Raw genomic sequence first — 22,457 nt, 5'->3', positions numbered from 1 at the left:
CTTCCGTGTACTTTTCCTCGTGGGCTCTGGGGCTATTATTTGTGCTTTATGGAAAATGGAACAACCCACAGGCCTCATTATTATCTCCTCAAACTCATTCATGTTGGTTCTGTCTAATTGACCCGTATTACTCTCATTCCATTTCCCATAGAACATTGCACCTAAAGATGCACTACATGCAGAACTTAGTGCTAATGGCTGCACATACCACCCTATTCCTTTTCCAGCATGCTGTGGTAAATGGGCACATACCCAGCAGTTTGTTTTCTTTAGGATTGCATGTGTCATGCTCATTATTAGCAGTAAGGTGTTGTTTCCAAAACCTTCCCTGTGTTTTTCTTCCATCGGTGGTAGGGTATAAGTGATCACCTGAACCGGGCTTTCAGTAGTGGATATATTAATTACTGGTAAAAACATTTCTAATGGGTGTATTGTTTCTACCCACCATAATATTAGGGCTGTCGATATTGGTGCTTCCACGCTCATAAAGCACATTATTATTGTTAGTGCCAGCATACAATTTGTTTTACCATGCGTTTTTCTTAAACTTATAGTCTTTATAACTGACTCATTCTCAGCAGTGGTGGTGCAGGAGGAGGCTGGAACCGGACCCGGCATGTTTCTTGTCGTCCTTCTTCTTCCTTATCACAGTTCGTTGTCGATATCTCTCTTCGTCGGGCTTGCTCTGATGTCTATAAGTTCAATGGAATTCTCACAGTTCAGTTTTGCCTGTCCTTTTTAGCCTGGATTCGATTATTCGTTTTTAGGCGAGATCACTTGTCCCTTCTTATACTGCTCAGAGGACCTTTGATCAGTTATCGCCTCAGTATCATGTGTGCCCAGCTCGTCCGCTCTGGTTCCGGACACATGTACTTTTTATGATCGCACCGAGGAGCCGCGAGTCTTGAATTGTCCAATTTGCACAATTCTCACGCTTCTCTCCTATACACCTCTGGTTCCTTCTCCGTCCATGAGCTAAACCAGAGGTTGACATAAACACCAAAAAAAGAATGCGGATCACTTTGGCTTCCGAGGCCGCAGGTTCTATCGCCTTGCTCCTGGTATCGTATGATCCGTGAACAGTGCCGGTGCACTTTCAGATTCAGGCTTGAAGTCAGCCTATGGTGCTACTGCAGGTGCTGGTGTGTGCCGCGCCAATGATGAAGATCCGTTTTTTGGTGTGCTGGCAAGTGCTGGTGGGCGCCAAAGGGGTACACGATTTGGTTTTGCTGGTATCTGCAAGGCAGATTTCACGTCGGTCAGCAGTGATGTCGATTCTGCTGGGCAACGTTGGGGCACTCTTTGCCCTTCCCCCTTTTTGGCAATCGTCTCAGGCTTTGTTTCGAGTTTCACTTCTCGTTTTGGCAGATTAGGTGGCTGCTCTCTGGCAACAGTTTCTTTAATTTCTGGGACCGCTGTCTCTTTCCGGTCATCAGTGTCAGGCAAGACTTTCAATGCAGTTGGAATCTTTTTGGCATGGGTGGCATGGATCCACAACTTCCTTCCATCCACCCGTATTGCCGTCTGCGTCGCCAAAAGTACTTGATGGTGCCCGCGCCACCTGGGTGCTAATGATGACTTTCTTTCAAAGTTTTTTAGCAGCACCCAGTCTCCTGGCTCCAGCGCGTGCCCCGGACCGGTGTACCGTACTGGTAATGCCTCCTGCACCTGCTGATGAATCAAACGCAATTTCTGCATTAAAAGGCCACAATAAGTACTAAGCACAGGATGTTCTATCTCACTAAGTCGTTTTGGCTGAGGTGCGCACCAAACATTTGCCGGCCTCCCCATTACGATTTCGTACGGGGAGAGCCCAGTTTTAGCCTGTACAGACGTACGCATGCATAATACTGCTATTGGTAATGCATCCACCCAACTCAACTTGCTTCCCGCACAAATCTTGCTAATCTTTGATTTAAGAATCCCGTTGTGCCTCTCCACAAGACCGGCAGAACTTGGATGCCTTGAACTATGGAATCTCTTATCAATCTGGAGATCAGCACATATCTGTAATACCACTGCACTCACAAAATGCGGTCCATTATCAGACCATAGGAACCGGGGCAAGCCAAATCTGGAAATACTCCTTCAACATTACTTTTGCCGTACTCATTGCTGTGCAATCTTTCAAAGGATATGCCTCCACCTACTTACTGAATGCACAGATTACCACCAATAAACAAGAAAAGGTTGGATCAGTGGAATCGGGTGACTCTGGCTATTTTCTATTTAAATCACATATTTTAATTTCAAAAAGTTATACAAGTTCATCATAAAATACATCACAAATCATTCTAAACCACTCATGCCTACTTAAGTATTCACATTCATAAAATTCATTCAAACATCGGACCATAAAACACCCTAATGTGAGAATAGCACCAGATTTTGCTATTCAGTACAAATGATTACAGAAATGATTTTGTTCTCATGTATATTAACATTTTAAATGATGACCCAGTATCGGGTGTCACTTCTTTCTTGGTGTTTTAAATCACCAAAAATTCTCTCATAGAGATCACGTCGACACGTGTTTCGGTCAAAAGACCTTCTTCAGGACGTCGGGCAAGGAGCACTTACTCCGCCCGATATTCCACATGTAAGGGCCAGGCATACATCCCCACGTTGATTACTTGCTTTCCAGTGTAAGTGCTTCAACTAGCTGTAAAGCACTAACACTGGAAAGGATTCATTGTCTTCGTATGGAATTACGCGTGCTACAGTGATGTGGTGGCACACGAGAAAAAACTAAACAGAGGAGATATTTGTGGAAAAGAAGTCTTAACCAGCAACAGTGTTAGTGCTTTACAGCTAGTTGAAGCACTTTGGGAGGAGATTTCCCACGCCCTGTCTTGCCATCCCGCCAGTAATCAACGTGGGGATGTATGCCTGGCCCTTACATGTGGAATATCGGGCGGAGTAAGTGCTCCTTGCCCGACGTCCTGAAGAAGGTCTTTTGACCGAAACACGTGTCGACGTGATCTCTATGAGAGAATTTACAGGTTGGTACTTTACTAAGTTCCCCTTGTAAGGCTTCGGACATGAATTCTGACACAGGGGCATCGTGTGGCCATATCTTTAGAAACACTCCGTCTGCCGTGCAATGTATAACAGAACCTAGTTTTTTCAACAAATTTAATCCCAACAAATTTTCTCCACAATTTTCTGTTAGAAGGAAAGGAAGGAAAGGACAATGTTCGGTAAATGGTCCTATGGTAACTGGGACTGGTTTGGACACTGGGTTTATGACTGGTGTACCTGCGAACCCTACGGAAATATTATTTTGCCCTGACAGTGGTATTTTCAGAACCAAGTGATGGTCTATTGAACACTTCTGTGCTCCTGTATCTACAAGAAGGCGGTGCTCCTCATTCCCGACTCTCATTTCTATGTAGGGTCCTCTCTGATTCACGGGAATAGACACTGGTTCCGGCCCCTGTCCTGGGCTGTCCTATTGGGGAAATAACACATCGTCCGATATGTAATCATTACTATTACTGTAATACGTGTTTGGTTGTGTATCGAAAACATTTCCACTCTTCCCTCTATTTCCCCCACTCTGATTTCCATATTGTTGATTTTGCTGTCGCTGATTCTGGTTTGGGGCACTTTGGTTTTGGCCTTGGTTTTAATTACCTCCGTTATGATGCTGCTGCATACTATTCCTATTTGGTCCATTCGCTCCTGGGTGTCCTCTATGCTGTCTCCTCTGACCAGACCCATTTCTATTCTGTAGATGCGGGCATTGCGCTCGCCAATGTCCTTCCTTTTTACAATATGCACACTGATTCGGCCCCACTGTTCCCCCATGCATATTTGAACTACTCCTTCCTTGTGCGTTCCCTCGTCCTCTAGTATGTCCTACTACTTGCTGCATTAATACCTGTGTTCTAATTAGACATTCCTTCAAGTCTGCACCCACCTGTTTTAACAACGATAATTCGTTCACCATCTCCTTCTGCCCCGGCGATGGTAACTGCTGCCGTTTATTATGCGACCCCTTTTTCCCCTTCCCAGGTCTCCCGACTTTCCTACTCCTGTACGCAGGTGTAGTAAACACTTTGACAGGTGCAGTAAATGTTTTGACATAATCATTATCTAATTCATCTCTAAGCTCAAAAAGTCTATACACATGTTCTCTCACTTCTTCATCCCTCTACCTACAGCGTGCTAATGCATTCAAATCTAACAATCGCTGCGGTGGTAGTTTCCCAATTAGCTGTTTCCATTTCTCCAACAAATATTCACCCATGCATTCCAACACTACCTGTCTTTCGTTACTCCTATGAAAGTCATATATCGAAGCCAATGTTGCCGTCCCATCAGTCCCGTCTATATACATCTCTGCCTGTTGCTGCAATTCCACCTTCCTTTCTTTGCTGATTGCGCTGCGGGTTACCCTCGTGCACTCCCTTTGGTCAGTCCCGCCTCTTGCCCCCGCGGTTTCAACTTCAACCCCAGGAGGAACGGACGGTACCGAGTCTGTGTCTAAGGCGGGAGGTGCGGATGGGACAATGGGAACAGGGAGTGTCTGTTGTGGGCCTGGTTGGCTAATAGGAAGTGTTACGTGCGTGGTCTGTGGCTGTGGGAGGGTTTGAGCTACCGGAGGGGGAGCTTGAGCTACGGGTGGGGTCTGGGCAATAGCTACTGACGTGTCTGGTCTTACTTCTGATCTTGGGCCTTATTTCGTATGGGTCAATATATTTTCTATCAATTCATCTGCTATGTGTAATTCTCGCTGTGGGTATATCTTTTCTATATTCAACTGGTCACGCCTGCCTGCCCTTCTTAGACTCTCAGTCCACTCCACCTCTTCTTTTTCTTCCGCTACCTCACCTTTTGATTTATGCCTGCGCGCATGCTTTGCTCTGCTTTTAAATCAGAGCTTTGCTTCCATTCTCCAGTCTTTAATAGTCTCAAATGCTGCAGGACGCGCTTTCTTTCTTATCCACACCCTTTCCAAGTTATCTATCCTCGCCATCTCAAAACTACCATTAATCGGCCACTGATGGTCTTGCTGCTTTCTGGTTTGCCTATGCCAAGTCTCAGAGAATATTATCGCACCCGCTCCATACTTCACATACATCTCATACGCCGGCGTTCCCCCAGGTGGTACAATTTGGCCATCTTCCAAAGATTGTCTACCACAGCGGAAAAACCCCGCTAGGGTGGATAATACCCCAGGCATGTTTCAACCTTCCCCCTGGTTAATCAACCTTACATAGGGCGTTTGATTTTGCAAAGTCAACTCTCAACCAATATCAGGATGCTTTGAATCGGGGAATGACTCACCTGATAAATCAAGTCGTCTGTATACTGACGCACCAAAGGACGTTGTGTCTGCGTTTCTTGGCTTCCGCCTCGTTTCGGGACCCTCGCCTCCTTGTTCTCTAGCCAGGCACGTCGATCAGGGATCAGATGTGTGCAGATCTGCAAAGGAGTCTCTCATCACTTTTACAGGGCGCCCCGAACACCTCTTGATCCCGGCTCGATCGTCCCGTCCTCGCCATTCTCTGCCTTTCTCAATTACAACGTTACGCGAAGGAACAAGTGGGGGAGGGTCCCTATTCGGGAGCCATCTTGAAAGAGGTCCCTAGGGGACCCTGACATCTATGGAAACAAGGTGGGTCACCACACACGATAGAGACGCCAGACACGAGGTTGTATTCCCAAAGCTAGGGTTTTATTGCAAAGCAAAAGTCTCAGTTGGCCAACTCGGTCTCACGCCCCGCGACGTGTATCTCTAGACCTCGATGGACGCAAGAGAGTGAATTACGTACATCAGTTACATATATACAAAATGCATATCAAACAATCAGCTATAACATGTTTAACACCCCCCCCTTTATTGGGTTTCTTTGAACTTGGTGTGATGATGGACATCTCCGACCACTTTGACACCTTCAAACATGTATTCTAGTAACAATTTGTAATTTGTGAGTGCAAAGGCATCTTTTGGTTATTGAATAGAACACAGCGCTTCTGTTCTTGGAAGCGAACTACATACGGGGGGGGAGTTGCATTCCGGACCTTGCTATCTATCAGGTGCTATTCGCGTCCTGGGAGCCGACATGCTTTAGCGGGCTCAGCAAAGGGGGGCCGTTAGAACAGCATAATTCAAGCCTTTAGCAGTATTATTCTAACATATTCTACCATATAACGAGACTGGCTGGCAGCTGTGAAATGATTAAATGCCCTGCAGCTCTGCTTCAAGGCTAAATTCGGGAGGGAGCTGGGCATTCTTCCTGGCGCTGTCTACGTTTCTGTTTCAGCGAACTCTTGTTATCCTCACGGCCCTGCGGCCTTGTCCTTTCACATACAGAGAATAATTTTCCTCAGTCGAGCAGTGTAAGCGGAAAATATACTGCGAAGCAATAGGAACAGAAAGCAATGAGCAATGGTTAGAAAACAAAATGGCGATTCTTGCTACATCAAAATGGCCGTTCATTTGGCAAACTCGAAAACCTATATTCTGTCGTATCGTGCATGAGACGTTTGGTCCACGGCCACCAAAATGCGTTTGCGGTCTCAAAGTAGAGGTATTCGTATTTCTAGACTGACACCTTGAGGATTCTTGCTTCTTTCACACTTCCCAGTCGGTCTTCCATCCTGGACGGGGGAATCAAGTGTGTCCTGGTCTCTGTTATGGATGATCTGGCCCAGGCCCATGACAGGGGAGGCATCAGTACCTTGCTACTGCTCGACCTTTCTGCCGCTTTTGATACCATTGATCATGGGGTCCTGCTACATCACCTGAATGAGGCCATCTTCTTGAGCACCAACCTGGCCTGGTTCTCTTCTTTTCTATTGGAACCATCGCCAAACTCTTTATCTTCCTCCTTTTCTTTCTGAGGCAGCGGTCCTCACTTGTGGTGTCCCTCAAGGGGCCGGCATTCCCCCCAGTCTATTTAACACCTACATTCAATCTCTGACTGAACTTATCTTCTCCCACGGCTTCCTATGTTATTCATATGCTGACGACACTCAGATCCTGGTCCGTCTTGATCTTTCCATCCCTGAGTCGGTGTCCAGGTTCCGCGTCTGACTAGAGGCTGTGAGGAAATGGATGCGCAACAACTGGCTCAAGTTGAACAGTGAAAAGACTGAGGTGCTCGTGGTGGCCACCCTCCCCAACCCACTCAGCATCCTCTTTCTATACTCCTGATTTCTGCCCATCTTCTCTTGGCCCTTTCCTGCATCCCGTCTCCATTTTCAAAGATCTGGGAGTGAAACTCCCTTCTTCCCTTTCCATGGAGCCACAGGTCAGCTCAGTTTGACAGCAGGGCTACTTTCAACTTAAACTACCTCATCGTGTTTTTCCTTTTATCACTGCTCACATCTGTGCACCTGTAGTCTCCGCTCTCGTCACCTCCGTGATTGACCATTGCAATTTCCTATTTCTTCCCCAGCCTGCCTGTATTCTACACCGTCTCCACGTTCTTCAGAATTCTGACTCACGCCTGGCTACTTCCACCCCCTAATGGGCCCACATCTCCCCCATCCTTAGAAGTCTACACTGGCTCCCGGTAGCCCAGTGCATCCACTTTAAAACCTGCTTTCTTTTTCATCAGGCCTTCTACAGTCAAGGTGCCGAATACCTTCAGGCGAAATTTCCAGCCACATGTTCCTGGCCGGGGGTTGCCTCAGAGACACGGTTAGCCATCTTGTCTTTCATAGGTCTTAGAGATCCTACTCTTCTAAAATTCTTACTGCATCACCATCCAGTGAGGAGCGCCAAGATGCCTTTGGGCTAATATCACGCTTTACAAGTGCATTTACATTACATTAAGTACACTTTTGTGATTTCAAAAACCTTTGTAAGTTATGCTCCTCTCCTTCTGAATAGCCTTTATCTGAAGGGCAGCCTTCTTGCCACTTTTATTTCCCACTTCATCTTCAACCAAACACTGACAAGAATAGGGTTTTATTCTGCTTCTTCCTTGGCTTTGGTAATGTGGGTTTATACCAGCTTTTGTTATATATTTCTTCTAACATGGACAATAAGCATTACAAACTTTTGGACTTTCATTTGCCCCCTCCTGACTTTGGCAATGTTTGGTGATTTTCAAGTGCCTTGCGTTCACCATCTTTTGGATTGGGCAATGGTTGTTTGCTTTGAGTTTTGGAAGTATTGCACCATCTTGTTGCTGGGTTTTAAATAAACATGCATGCTTACGGTCACACTAATTTGCTTTTATGTAATAGAGGTTTCTTTGTTTTTTGCCAGTTCGGTATTCAGAATTGCCTTCTTTATTAGTTTCACTCATACATGATTGCTTTTCTATCCTAAAGTAACTGCATCGAGCATGCGAGCGGTCACAGTTTGCTCCGGTGTCAAAAATTCTTGGTGAAATCACTGGATATGCTGTGTGCCTCAGTTTCCCTCGATGCTAACAGGTTCTTCACTGCAGGTGCTCCCAGCAATCCGGCAATCTGCTGATTTCATTCTACCGCTGTGCCACTTGCACACAGAGCTTCCTTTGCTCCACAGGCTCACCTGCACTTGCCTGACACCGGAGATAGCCCTTTGTGGAGGAAAGCGTTCCAAACTTTTGCTTCCTGCTGCACAGCTTCTGCAAAACAGGTCTCCAGGGGCAATCTCTCCTCTCTGATGTTTTCTGCTGCACAACCTCTGCAATTAAGGCTTCTGGAGGCAAAGAGCCTCTCCGGACCAGTTACTGCTTGCCACTCGACAGTGGTCCCGGAGTCTTCTTCCTCCTCCAGTTTCTGCTGCACTGTGGAGAGTTCACAACTCCTCCACCTACAAATACTGCTCTTCTCCTTCTTTTCACTCATGGCCTGCATCTGAGAGGGTCTTTTAAGTATCCCAGCCTGCCCCAAGTGTGGCTCATTCCCATTAACAAGCTGCACTGTGCAGTTTTGTTCCTCTTTAGCCCTTTTGTTCGTCCCAGTACTTTGGAGATTTTGGGACTTGAAATCCTAATGCAATAAGCCATAAGAAGGATAAGGTCTTGATGCAAGTTGAACAAGGGGTTTTCCAATTCTTCCTGACCTGATCCGCCCCTCCTTATGTGATCCTCCTGCAAAACATCATCCCCAGGGGCGGGATCAGAAAGCATCTGCCTTTCCCTGGTCACATGAGAAGGGTCAAAGGACAGGTTCTCCGGGGAATCATCTCTGATTCATCACACTAGTAGAAAGATTTTGACCAGGAAACTGGGAGAACGGACAGCATCCTTTGGTTTGCATTGGGAGGACTGATTTAAGGAGATAGAATGTAAAAATCTATGAAAAACAGCAACGTTTATGTCTAAATGATCAGAGGTCTACCCTCCTTAAGTATGAGTGACATGCAGGGGCACCTCATCACATCCTTCTTTTGTGGCTTTTGTGTGCATTGCAAGATCCCACATCACACACTTGTCCTCATGTTTATTTCTGCTCTTCTATTCATCCACCATTGTTCTAATATATGCCAAAGTGTCAGAATTAAACACTGATAATTACAAGACATTATTGAATGTCATGTATTAAAGGCCAAACTCTAAATCGTACAACTTGGAGCTCATCTCAGGACAAGTGATTTTGTACAATACAAGAAATATGAGAGCTCAGAAGATACAGCAGACGAGTGATCTGAAATAAACAAGAGACCATGCATCATCGTCAATAAGTTGTTGTCTAAATGGGATTGGATGGGAGGAGGGCATGTCCGAGGCATGTAAAAGTGTGTAGATTAATTGTTTTGATATAATGATGATGACATAAATGTTAATTGGAATAAGAAATATTCATCAACCACATACAAATAGCAAAATAAACAGTATAAACATAATTCATTAGTGCATAATAGGTAAATCAACACCATTGGATAATAAAAAGACACAATTTAGCTTAAAAAACCTCTTCTTAGACACATGGCTGCCTTCAGGTACAGCAACAGGGCCCAATCCGTCAATGCCATTTCTGCCATTAATAAAAAAGAATCATAGCTGGCCTATGCTGATGCAAATATGAGCGTTTTATTACTTGCAGAATCGTCTGCTTGAGTAAGTGAGGGAGTGAAACCCTATGTATAGCGCATACTGCAAACTTAATTGCCTTTTGGAGTGCAGTAATCTATGCATGATACCTTATTCTGGGTCAATGTACATTTTCATCCTGTGGAAAGAGAAATATCCCATGTGAAAATGTGCAAAGAGTTTACATGAGGTCAGAGGTGGTACCAAGCATCCTACAGAGGTTAACATCTCTATATCAGTTCTGTGCACCTACCCCACAGCCAACCAAAATTGAAATGAAACATTAAAATTGAAAACTCCATCAACAGCGCGCATTTCAATAATGCATGTTTCTTTTTAAAATTCTTGTAGTAATTAAAAAGAGTTACTGTTTGTAGAAAGGGATATCAAAAATGCATTTGGTGTAAGTGAGTTTGCTGTCTGCATGAATTAGCTAAAACTGTCCAGCAGGGGCTGTGGCAGATCCCTCTTCTCACTACTTCATGGGGCTAACTGCTGTCCCAAGCAGGCAGTAACATCGACACATAATCTCGATGTACTTGTCAAGGTTTTTGCATAAGCTCTTCTCGGAAGCAGGATGGTCCAACATCAGTTACCCCTTTAGAGCTGCACCTGCCAATCCAGTTGAGTGCGCTGATTAACTCATGGATTATCGTGAGGGAGAATGTCAGGGAAACATTGGCTGGATCGGTGGGGGGAGGGGAACACTTGCTTGAGGGGGGGGTTGCGGGTACGTGTGCAAGTTCTTCACATTCTTACTTTGTGCTCTGAGTGCTTGCATTCGCTCTCATGCATTCCTTGTTACATCCAAGGAAACTCCAACTCTGCGCTAGTTATTTCATCTGCATACATGTTCAAAGATTGCTTGTTATCATGCATTGTCAACATGCAGTTTAAAGCATTACATTTCTCATTAGTTCACAGAGAACACCAATATTGCAATGTGCCTGTAAGTATAACAATTAAAAGTATAATAGCTTACTGTTGTGCTACTTAGTCTTAGCTTGGTAATACAAATGTATCAAATGTCGCTTATCTTGGTTGTTGCTGCTGCTGTGCTCAAGATTCTAGTTTGTGATGAACATGGATGAGGCATTTTATCAACATGCATCAGTTCCCTGAAGCACAAGATGTTTTTATTGTCTACTGTGGTCCACACGTTCTCAATTGTAGGGGTTCTTTGCATGACCATCATTTCACTTGGGACCTCAGGACTACACAGAGCTTTGAGAAGACACAAACATGCTGACAAATGCCTAACACGAGATCCCTCCCTTCACTATCAACTGCAACATACCGCTAGGACGAGCATCCCAGCAAGTGAGCTACAGGACACGGATAGAGACATCAGCTCTAAGCCTGTTCTTTGAAAGCCCAACAAACAACGCCCTTTGCCAATTTCAAAGAAGCATGTTGATCGAGCCACTATGGAGGTTCCCAGAAGTACTTAATAACTCTCTGATTAAATTCTTGCAAGTAAATCTTTATCAGTTTAGGAACGGCAGACTGTTGCATGAGCCATCTACCTGGTTCCCCGTGGAAGGGTGGACTAGTGCAAGGGGTACCCCAGCCCCAGTCCAGAAGAAGGCAGACTGATTTAATATACACTGCCAAAACGTCAGAGGAAAGGAAGTGATCTGAAGAAACTGGGCCCTTACATCTACCCTCAGCTAATCAAAAGTATCATCGACCAAGGATTGGCTTAGTGACTGTTCCAAGTGACCAAAGATCCTGCATGGATCCAGCTTAGGAACAGCAGACTGTTGCATGAGCCATCTACCTGGTTCCCCGTGGAAGGGTGGACTAGTACAAGGGGTACCCCAACCCCAGTCCAGAAGAAGGAAGACTGAGTTAATATGCACTGCCAAAACATCAGAAGAAAGGAAGGGATCTGAAGAAACGGGGCCCTTACATCTACCCTCAGCTAATCAAAAGTATCATCGACCAAGGATTGGCTTAGTGACTGTTCCAAGTGATCAAAGATCAGTAACAGGATATATTCTCTCATATAATTGAGAACCTGACTAAGGATTGGTATAGTGACTGATCTAAGTGATAAATGATCAGCAATGGGATATACTTCCTCACACAATTAACAACCTAGGACCTAGGAACCCCAGTAGTTCCACAGACACCCTATGAACTAACAATATATGGATGTCGTACAAACAAGGTTATTATAGATAATGGCAAACACTAGGTGTCTATACGAATGTCTATACACCTCATGTATTTGGTACATTTGATATCTGTATATATGTATGATAAACCAAAGAATGTACAGTATGAACACTAATGGTTATATGTTTCACATTTGTGTCTGACTGTGAATATTTTTTTCATATATATGTTTTTTGATAATTGAGTAAGCCTGACCAAGCCTGGCCAAGTAACAGGCAGAATTAAACCAATCCAGCAAATGTGTACATGATTGGAAAATGACTACAGATCATGTACACTGAACAAACCCATGAAGAACGTCTGATAGAACCATGATCATGACTGAAAATGCCAAACATTCCATGTGAAAGAAGTGGACATTACATCCACCCATGAATAAAATGAATAACACATGAATAAGTGAATCCAAATCAGATTATTAAGACACCTTCTGTTACATTTGTACTCTTGCCCAAAGTCCTAGTAGAAAAGGGTTCCCTCTCATTACATATCTATGCAATAACTGTCTCTGGGCCCCCTGTGTTAACCCAATGTTGCAGGCTTCTACAAACAGATCCCCAACCCCTGAGTTATCTCAAACATTCAGTCAAAATTATTTACACATGGGAGTGTTCTGCTGCAGTCTCTCCCCATGGGTGAAGAAACGCAAACATATACTGTCCCCATATGGCTCTGCACAGGTGCGGATTGAATCTTCTCCCCTCTTGTCAAGATGTCTAATGCTCAGGTTGTCGCCCCCAGGTGCTACACATGTGCATTGGATGATTGTGGACTTATAATTCCCAGACCAAAGCCATGATGGCTACTGAGAGAATATGGTAAGAATTGTCGTTCACAACCTGCTTCTCTGAAAGGAGTCTTTCAATGGTCTTCCCAGCGGGCAAAGCAAATATGCCCTTTTGTGTTCAGTGCTGGCCATGGTGGAGAGTGTCCAAGAGCCCCCCGCATGTCTGGTTTTCTGGCTCTTGTTTTGTACAGACTTTGGACCCTCAATTATATGCAATGCACACAATACATCTTTGGCTCCTTCACTGCTTTTGGGCCCAGAATGTATGTGTTTGGACTTATTTTTCAACTGGTAAACAAAAGCAGCAAATACAATAAAATGCACAGCCATTTTAAAAAGGCATTGCAGGAGGTGAGATCACAACCAAGTAACTATGAAGCCCTTTGAAGTAAACATACGCTTTAACACAGCCAGGAATGTCTTATTGAACGTCCTAAACAAATCAGTACTCTCTTTAGCTCTTTTCAATGCAAGCCTGAATTCTAAGCTGCCTCTCCCCTGATATAAACTTGATGGTGTATACTGTCAACAGGCAAGTACTGTAAATGATGCAATAAATTGGTCCCTAGTCTTTCAAACCTGAGCCAGTTATTCCCGCTTCTCAATGCATCGTATAGATTTACAGAAGGATAGCTCGGGATATTTTCCTATAGGAGTTCTGAGTGACATCTGATGGACGATGTCTATGCTGAATTAAAATAAATATCTTCGTTAAAAGGTAGCCAGCAACTTTTTTGATGGATCAACAAAGAACTGGAGACTCATGCAAGGATTTAAAAACAGTTTATTTGGATTGTAAACCTTTGGAGTAGGGATAACAGAGTGTGGGTAATTCTCCTTAAAAGAGTTTGAAGGTTCACGAAGAACCAAAGCATGTGAGAGGTTTGTTCACAGACTCTGGAGCTAGGCTTTTTACATGACCATAGTTTTATGCCCCAAAGTTCCTTCAAGCAGTATTCTGTAGTCTAGGTTAACAGCCCTGACCGATGTTTCAGAGTCACTTACAATTCATACGTTTTCAGGATTTCTTTGACCTCTGCAAGCGGTTGTTAACCTACAGTGGCCCTACTGTGAAGTGGTTGCTGAGCTATCCAATGGCACACTATTTCATCCAGTCTCAGGGGAACTATAAGAACCAAAGAAGTGTGCCCACCAACACATTATTTCAGAAGCTAGAAAAACTTGCTCTTGCTCTAGAGCCATTTTGGTTAACAATGATGCAGAATCCTAGCAATGTAACATCTTATATTTACTGGTCTTGTGTTGTTTATTCAGCCCTTTGATTGTACCCATACAGCTGCCAATGGAACCGTGCCATAAAGGCCACATCATGACCACCATGGTTTTCTCTCCAACAGCACACATTGGAATTACAGGCCATTAGACATAACGAGATAATGAGAACAAAATAATAATAGCAAAATGCAAGCCCCGAATCTATAGGCCTGTTGGATAAAATGGCAATCCTAGTTGGAAGTGGTCCTGGCAATATGTGGACAGATGGATGTGATGGGTTGGTAATGCCAGATAATAGTACACAGAGAACGTGTTGGAACACACAATTACCGTCTTTGTCACCAAAGACTTGTTTTGTAGCACACACAGTTGTCTCAAACTAACAGAATGTTTGTGCAAGGATTATATCCAAAACATTCTAAATTGTCACTGTCCCTAAAAAGAACTCAACTCTTCCCGAGGAAGGAAATTACTATAAGGGGCAGTGGTGTGTCGCCTATCTAACAGGGATAGCAGGAGAGCAATGTATCCCTCCACAAAACTCAGGACTGAATCAAAGGCGCATAGTGCATGCGTGTTGTCCAGAGACCTATCTCTGAATTTACCAACTTTGCTTGTTTCCTCTGATAAAGACCACCATAATGGTAGCAAGCAAAAACATGTTTTGTGTAACCGGCCTGAAGGCAACCAAGCTCAGTGCAATCAATCTAAAAACGCAAAAATATAATATTAAAAACCAAGAGCTGTGTGTCACAGGACCAAAACACCAGGGATGTCAAGGGGGGATTTGATGTGCTTTAGTTCACCCACCCTTGAGTGTGCATGCATATTTAGTGTCCTAGACATAAGTGTCATTTTCTATGAAACTATCAGTGATAATACCCATTAAATCCTAACGAAACTTTGTATGGTATCCAAATTGCATTAGTGAAAAGGATATGCGGAATACAGGACAACCAGTTTCAGTGACTTCAGAGCGTGTTCCCTTCCTCAGGACCAGAACCATTCATCTTTCAATTATTCAGTGGTCATCCCTCCTGTCCTCAACCAAAGTGTAGAGGCAGCTACTGGGCAAACCAAACAGGAAACAGTGAACAATACTCAATACAAAGAGCGGCATCTCTGCTTCTCACGACAATCAATTCTTTACAAGAATGACTTCAATGGAGTTCTGATGACACTGGCGTAACAGGGGCCCCCGCAGCTGGAGGGCTCCATGTCATGGGGTGGTGGGGAGCCCAATCACTTCAAAAATTAAAGGTGTATTTTTGAAGTCACTCTGCCTTCATAAAGACATTATTTACATTATGATTCAGTCCTTAACTAAATAATTTCTTAATGAAGTTAGAGTGACTTCAAAAAGAAACAATGGGGCTCATTCTGACCATGCGGGCCCGGAAACAACGGTGCTGGTATGGGACTCCACGAGAATGGGGATTACCGAAGTTACCGGCGCCTGACTTCCCAGCTGCTGGACTTGGAAGAGCCCAGTGGCACTGGGATCTCAAGGGCCAATAATTTTTTAAGGGTCTGGCGGCAACCCGCCGGTAGCACCGGCACGGTTACCGCCTGATGCGTAATGAGCCCCAATTTCATTTTTAAGTAATAGGGCTCCCCTTAACCCCATGACGTGTGCGTGCGTGAGTGTATGGTGAAAGGGTGCACATTTAAATGCATAGGTGGCTGCCTGTGTGCGTGTACGGTGAAAGGGTGCGCACTTAAATGTATGGGTGGCTGCCTGGGTGTGCCTGTCTGGTGAAAGGGTGCACACTTAAATGCATAGATGGATTAGTGTGTATATGGTGAATGGTGTGTGTGCTTTTGTACAGGGGCACAACAAAATCTACATTTTGGGGAGCTAACCCTTCAAATGTTGGGAGAGGCGCTAACTTCATGGGTGGTGGGAGACGCACACTTATTTGTGTGGGGGCATCTAACTTCTTTACTTGTTTTAATGAGATGATTCTAGAGCAGCTTCAATGTTACAAGCAGTTAACTCTCCCCTTTAATTCTCCTATTCCCTCTCTACCATTCCAATCACTCCCCTGGCATGCAAGTACTAGACCCACATTGCGATTTCAATTGCCAAAAAATGTGGCATTTCAATGCAGGTGCTAGCAGTGAAATGCTTTACGTTGGTAATTGCTGGGCCCTTATTAACAGAAAAACCCAGGTGCCATTTAACATCTGTCTCCTGTTCTGTCCGGCAACTGCTCTAAAGGTCAGCCAGGTTGAGTCAACATATCCCAAAATGTCACAGGGGGGAGTGCTGAACCCCAGTCAACTCAAAGGTGTTGCGCCACTACTTGTGTTTAATGCCTTGATTACTCCTAGCCCCATTGTTCCTCGTCCCAGTACTTGTGTACTCTGCCTCATACACAAGTACTGGGATGAGGTAGAGGTACATGGAGGTAATGCCTGACTTAGCTACCTGTACTCTTCATTATGCCTAGTCCCACTCTTCCTCATCCCAGTACTTACCTATGAGGCAAGGACCCTCATACGTAAGCTCTGGGACAAGGAAGAGGGATGGGGCGGTAATTCTTGGCCAAGGAGCTGATTTTGGAGGTTTGGGGTAGGAGGGAGAGGGGATGTGTGGGGGTGCTCCTGCAATTGAAATCGCAATGTGGGTCTAGTACTTGCATGCCAGGGGAGTGATTGGAAGGGTAGAGAGGGAATAGGAGAATTAAAGGGGAGAGTTATGCGATAAATCATAATGGTTGTCCATGTCCAGGCTAAGCAGGCATGATATGTGGTATTAGTGGCTAGCAAGGGTTTTTGGTGCAGCCAGTCTTGTCATTCCTCAGTTTGGCATGACTTTCTTTTAACCGGGAATTTCTGATAAAGCAGTCCTGCTAAGTGTAATTACCTGGCTAGATTGGCATTTGGGTGCTGCCAGTCTAGCAATTTCTTACTGCTGCATTGTATATTTTTCTGGGCATCCGTGATAAAATGATATGATAAAAGTAATTTATAATGCGCTGTAAGGATATTTGGCGTGTTACAGCACAGAGTACAGCACTACTGCACAGGTAGCATTTTTTTTTTCAAAAGTAGAAGCATTTTTATTAAATGCCATGCAAAACAAAAAGTTGAAATGCGATTTAAGGTTCTGCAAATGCTTTCTCTGAAAATGAAACCATTGCGAATGTTGGGTTATACGTTGTTGACGTTTACTGGTCTCGCTGTATTGGTGCTGTAGGCAATTTTGTTTTCTTGGTAGAAAGGCAAATGATGCTGATCAATTTCACAACATTTTCTGGCCCCTGTGAGGAATAACACTTCTTGGCGCTAGGTCTACCGCTCTCTGTCCTGTGTTCTTTCGACGGGTGAAAGTGCAGAAAACATTATCCAAACTCCTTGGCTTCCATCATGACCACTGCAGTTACCTTGGCTGGTGAAGGAAGTACTCGTGCTACAAGTCCATTGCAATCTGTAGTGTTATTTTGACAAAATGCCAACAGCTCCTTCTAGAATTCTAATTCTATTTACTAAAGTACAGCTTTTAAAAAAGATATTTGTCATTTTTTCTATTTAAGGTATTTTCGCCTATTTTCCTTTTTGCACTCATTGATTACAATCCCATATCACCAATGTGATCTACGTCGATCCACTAATTACAAGTCCAGAATTCTGAGATTTTAACATATTTCTTCCATAACGTGTTGGTTTTGGCAGAATGCTGTAAATGAAGTGATCAGGGTCCTGAGGGGGATCTGGAAGACAGAAACAATGCCCCTTCTGCTGACTCCTTTGAACTTGGTGTTGGTTTTGCAGCTGTACATGATTTTGCTTTTGCAGTGTTATATATTGTGGGGTTAAGCTGGATAATAGCAAAGGAGAGTTTTGGCGTGTTGTACCCACTGTTGGTGCATTTGTAAAAGTGGCTTGGATCTGGATATTTTAAAGAAATTAGTGGCAGAAGCAGGTTCCAGCTGGGATTTACCTTTACCGTTGGTTTTGATGGCAATCAGATCAACTCCTGCCAAAGCAACAGGTGTTAGCCCCCATGAGGTCTTGACAGGTAGAAAAATGGTGTTACCACAACACCTACTATACAGAACACATGAGCAAACACTTGTGAGTGCATCCACAGTTCATGAATATATTGATGAACTGAGGAGGCATTTGCAACATGCATTTGCTTTTGTGCAAAGAAATCTGGAAAGAGCTGCTGACAGTGCAAAGTCTTATTATGATAAAAAGACATCAGTAAAGGAATACAGTGTAGGGGATCAGGTGTACAAGTTTCATTTTGGAAAAAGTAAACAGAAAAATTCTAAATTTCTAGCAGCCTGGCAGGGGCCATTTCGAATTATAGATAAGGTCTCTCCTGTAGTGTATAAAATTTTGAAAAATGAAGGTGAAACGGCGATAGAGCAGTTTGTCCATGTAAATCAGATCAAACCATGCCATCCCAGACACAAGATCAGGTGGCTTGAGCATGTAGAAACAGAAAGCCCTGGGGCTACTACCCACTGATGCACAGAATACAACATAAAGTCCCTTGAACATAAAAAGAGGAAATAAATGGGTACAATCAGGAGGCAGTGACAGAGAAGTTAAAAAGTTGATTGTTATAATGGCACATAAACACTGTAATATATGTAAAAATATATAATATAAAATAAGTAAATAAATAAGTAAATAAATAAATAAATATATATAATGGAAGCTCATGGTTGGTGTGCAGAGAGAAAATGTATTAAATATTGAATGCTGTTTTATATATGCTTGTTTTCTTTTTAACTTGTGTTTAATTTAAAAAAAAAAAACAAAAAAAAAAAAACGATCCAAGCCAATTCCTAAAAACAACTTGTTCTTTTTTTTCTTTTAAAATGCATGTGTATTGGGATATCTTTCTCTTCCTGACGTAGCTACTAAAATCAGTAACATTTTCATTTTACTGATAGCACAATCAACCATCCACCCATGATTAGCACCAGGACAGCCAAACCCACTATTGAGCGTTCCCCCCAGGTTCCCCAATTAAATCTTTCCACTTCTATTATCCCCAGATTACTAATTGTAATATTGTTTTTTCTCAAATTCATTTTTATAACATGTCTTTCTTTGTGATTCAATAAATATTCCACATCCGGATCTATTGGAAAAGTATCCCTTTGGAAAAAATCGATATTTTCCACTTGGCTTTCCCAAACATCATTTGTTACATGAAACAATGTTAACCCCCCAATTAACACAATTCTATACTTTGGCGCCAAGAATCTCAATGCATTCAACGCACCCTTCCGACTACAAATAATTATGCTTGTAGATCACTGTCCTTGCCTCTAATGTCAACAGCAAACTTATATTTCTATGTGTATATGTAGGTTGGGCTCACAAAGCACCCGCGCGTTCGCAGGCTGAGGTTGGTCCAAGCATGAGAGTGTTGGCCACGGATTCTTCACCTGGGCTTCATGCTGGTCTCCACCTGGAGTGGAATTTCAGAGACTACAATTTTCACGAAATCCAGAAACCTTGGCTACTAATATGAACACAACTGGTGCCTCCAGGAAAGGGTCACATATTCAGAACCGTGCATTATCGTGCAGTGCATTCATCAAAGTAAAAATAAAAGATGTTTTCGTACACTAAAAGACCCTAGATAGCTGGCAAAAACAAAGAAAACGCAAAAAGTATTTAAAGGTGAAATATATTATGAAATATGATAATTGTTTAAATACAATGTTCCCTTTCCCTTTAAAGAGTGGAGCCCATACCTATTAATAATCTAAATAAAATTGACTCTTAACATGTATTTTTTTTTTGAGTGATTACTTTAATGCACGCCTTAAAAAATAATGATTCTGCTCAATCGGTTCTGTATGGTCCAATGAAAGATCTTGGGGCAGTTCTAGTCCTGGATGGTCCAATGAAAGATCTTGGGGCGGTTCTGGATGGTCCAATGAAAGATCTTGGGGCGGTTCTAGTCCTGGATGGTCCAATGAAAAATCTTGGGGCGGTTCTGGATGGTCCAATGAAAGATCTTGGGGCAGGTTGCGTTGCAGGCCGGGAAAGTGATCATAGAGTACCTACTGGGCGTGGCAAGCGTGTCTCACACTGCCATTTGCACATTAAAGGGAACCCATTTTATAATAGCAGTGTGCCACTAAAAACGAATTTCAGAATGTCACAAAGGGAAACCACACTTTCAGACCTAGTGCAATATTTAGAGGCAAATTTGTTTGCACATGGGACGTGGTCGTCGAACAGCACCTTAGAATGGCGTGACCGCATTCAGGGTGAGGTGCAATAAGAAAAACTAGACAATATTTTTGCAGAAGGCAGCATAATTCAGGTCTGCCTTACAAGATTATTGAATGCAGCCGATTGCACCCACGTTTAAACCTTTCCCCATGCAAAATGAAAGAGAGAAATAATACACACTAGCTATCTGTTTTCAAATATTTTTGTATTATAGACATTTCTTTTAAACACAGTTTAACTTTTTTTACAGAAATAAATTAAATGGTACAACATTATTTGTGATAAAATGAACAGAGAGCTGCGAGAATATATTCAATTGGTAACATTAAATATGCTGATAAGAGACTTAGACTCCCTTGAATACACTGACTGAACAGTTTCGCACACTTTCGCACAGCTCCCACTTGTTTCTATAATTACCTTATCTGTTCAGCATGAGTTTTCTTCGGCTATTCTCTTTCTGAATTTGGCTCCCTTGAAAATCAACCCGAGTGAGAACAAGCGTCTGCCGTTCTCAAACCGGGGTTATTGCCTGGAACTCTCAGCTTTTGCAACAGGAATGCCCCAGTCAGGAAACAGGTCCTTCTCCCAGCTCTGCAAGATCTCGATTGTTCTCCCCCTCCCCTCAAGCTTCCCCAGCAAAGTTCTAATCACAGTCTCTAGCATGATACTTGCTATGATGCTGCTCCAATCAGAATCAATCATGTCATCTCCTCCCTCACTACACAATGGCTCATTTCTACAGTAAAAATTGTAACAAACTGATTTCCTGTTCCTTCGAGCTCTTTGCTTCCTGTAGTTATGTGGACAGAGCAGCAGAGAAAAAAATGAATGTGCGTTTAAAAGTTCACTTTCAGAGTAGGCCTAATTCTGCAGTGGAGACACATTTTTATTAGTGGGTTATGTTAAATGAAGTTTTATTAGTCAGGTTAGTTATTAATAAGGTTAGTTATTAATTTTCAAATGTGTCTCTTGCAACATAGGCATTTCAGGTGAAAAATAGTGTGCATTTTGAATGTGCACATGTGTGCTTTTAACTGTAAAAATAGATTTGCATCTTATATGTAAAAATCGTTTTTGACTGAATATCCTGTTTTTACTTATATGTCCATGTTACTCTGGCAACACATATAGCAATGCACCACACCCATGTGGTGGTGCTGCATCAAAAAAAAAATGCTACCTGTGCAGTAGTGCTGTACTCTGTGCTGTAACACGCCAAATATCCTTACAGCGCCTGTACACAAATGCGCGACAAGACAAGGGAGGGAAGATAGAGGTAGGACAAGACAAAAAATCTCCCTAGGGCTTGTGTCATTGTGAGAACAAGAGGTGCAAGAGGAAAGCGAGGGGGGCGTGCAAGGGAGAGGGGAGGGGAAAACAGGGCTGCAATGCTCTGAGTAAGTGCAGACAGGGCAGCACGGCTATGGGTAGTGCAAGGTGAACAAGGGGCTGCAGGGTTACAGTTACAGTCCCTAAGTGTGTGGTAAGCATAGAGACAATGCAAGGGTGACCGATCAAGAAAGAGCCTCGACTCAGAGAGACTCTGAGGGTATCCAAGCAACTGGTCGGTACAGCAGACAGGTAGACATAGAAGATGACACCAAGGTTTGTTGCCTCTCAGGAAGGTGAAGGAAGAGGGCCCAAGGCGGACGGCCAGAGTGAGAGAGGTGCCAGGGTCCTAATGAGAAGGGCCTCTGTCTTACTGGCATTAAGGCAGAGATCGTTGGAGGCACACCAATCCTGAATTGCGGATAGACAGTCAGGAATGAGCAAGAGAGCAGAGGAGGCTGAGGGGAGCGTGAAGGAAAGCTGAGTCATCCGCATAACTCTGAAAGTTAGAGGAGAAGGTAGAGATCAGGTGGGCCAAAAGGGCCAAGTAGAGGTGAAAAACCAGGGTGAGGGTATAGAGCCCTCAGGAACGCGACAGGTAGAGAGAGGTGGCAGAGAGATTGGGACCATGTTGAACCTGGGAGGGGGGGCAGTCCAAGAAGAAGGAGGTCAGTCACTCCAGGGCTTGATCCGTGATGCCCAGGTTCTCACAAAGTCGATTGATC

This window comes from Ambystoma mexicanum, chromosome 12 (assembly GCF_040938575.1).
Source record: "Ambystoma mexicanum isolate Mex_15411 chromosome 12, UKY_AmexF1_1, whole genome shotgun sequence".
NCBI lineage: Eukaryota > Metazoa > Chordata > Amphibia > Caudata > Ambystomatidae > Ambystoma > Ambystoma mexicanum.
The sequence above is the reverse complement of the archived record's forward strand: the minus strand, read 5'-3'. Positions refer to the sequence as shown.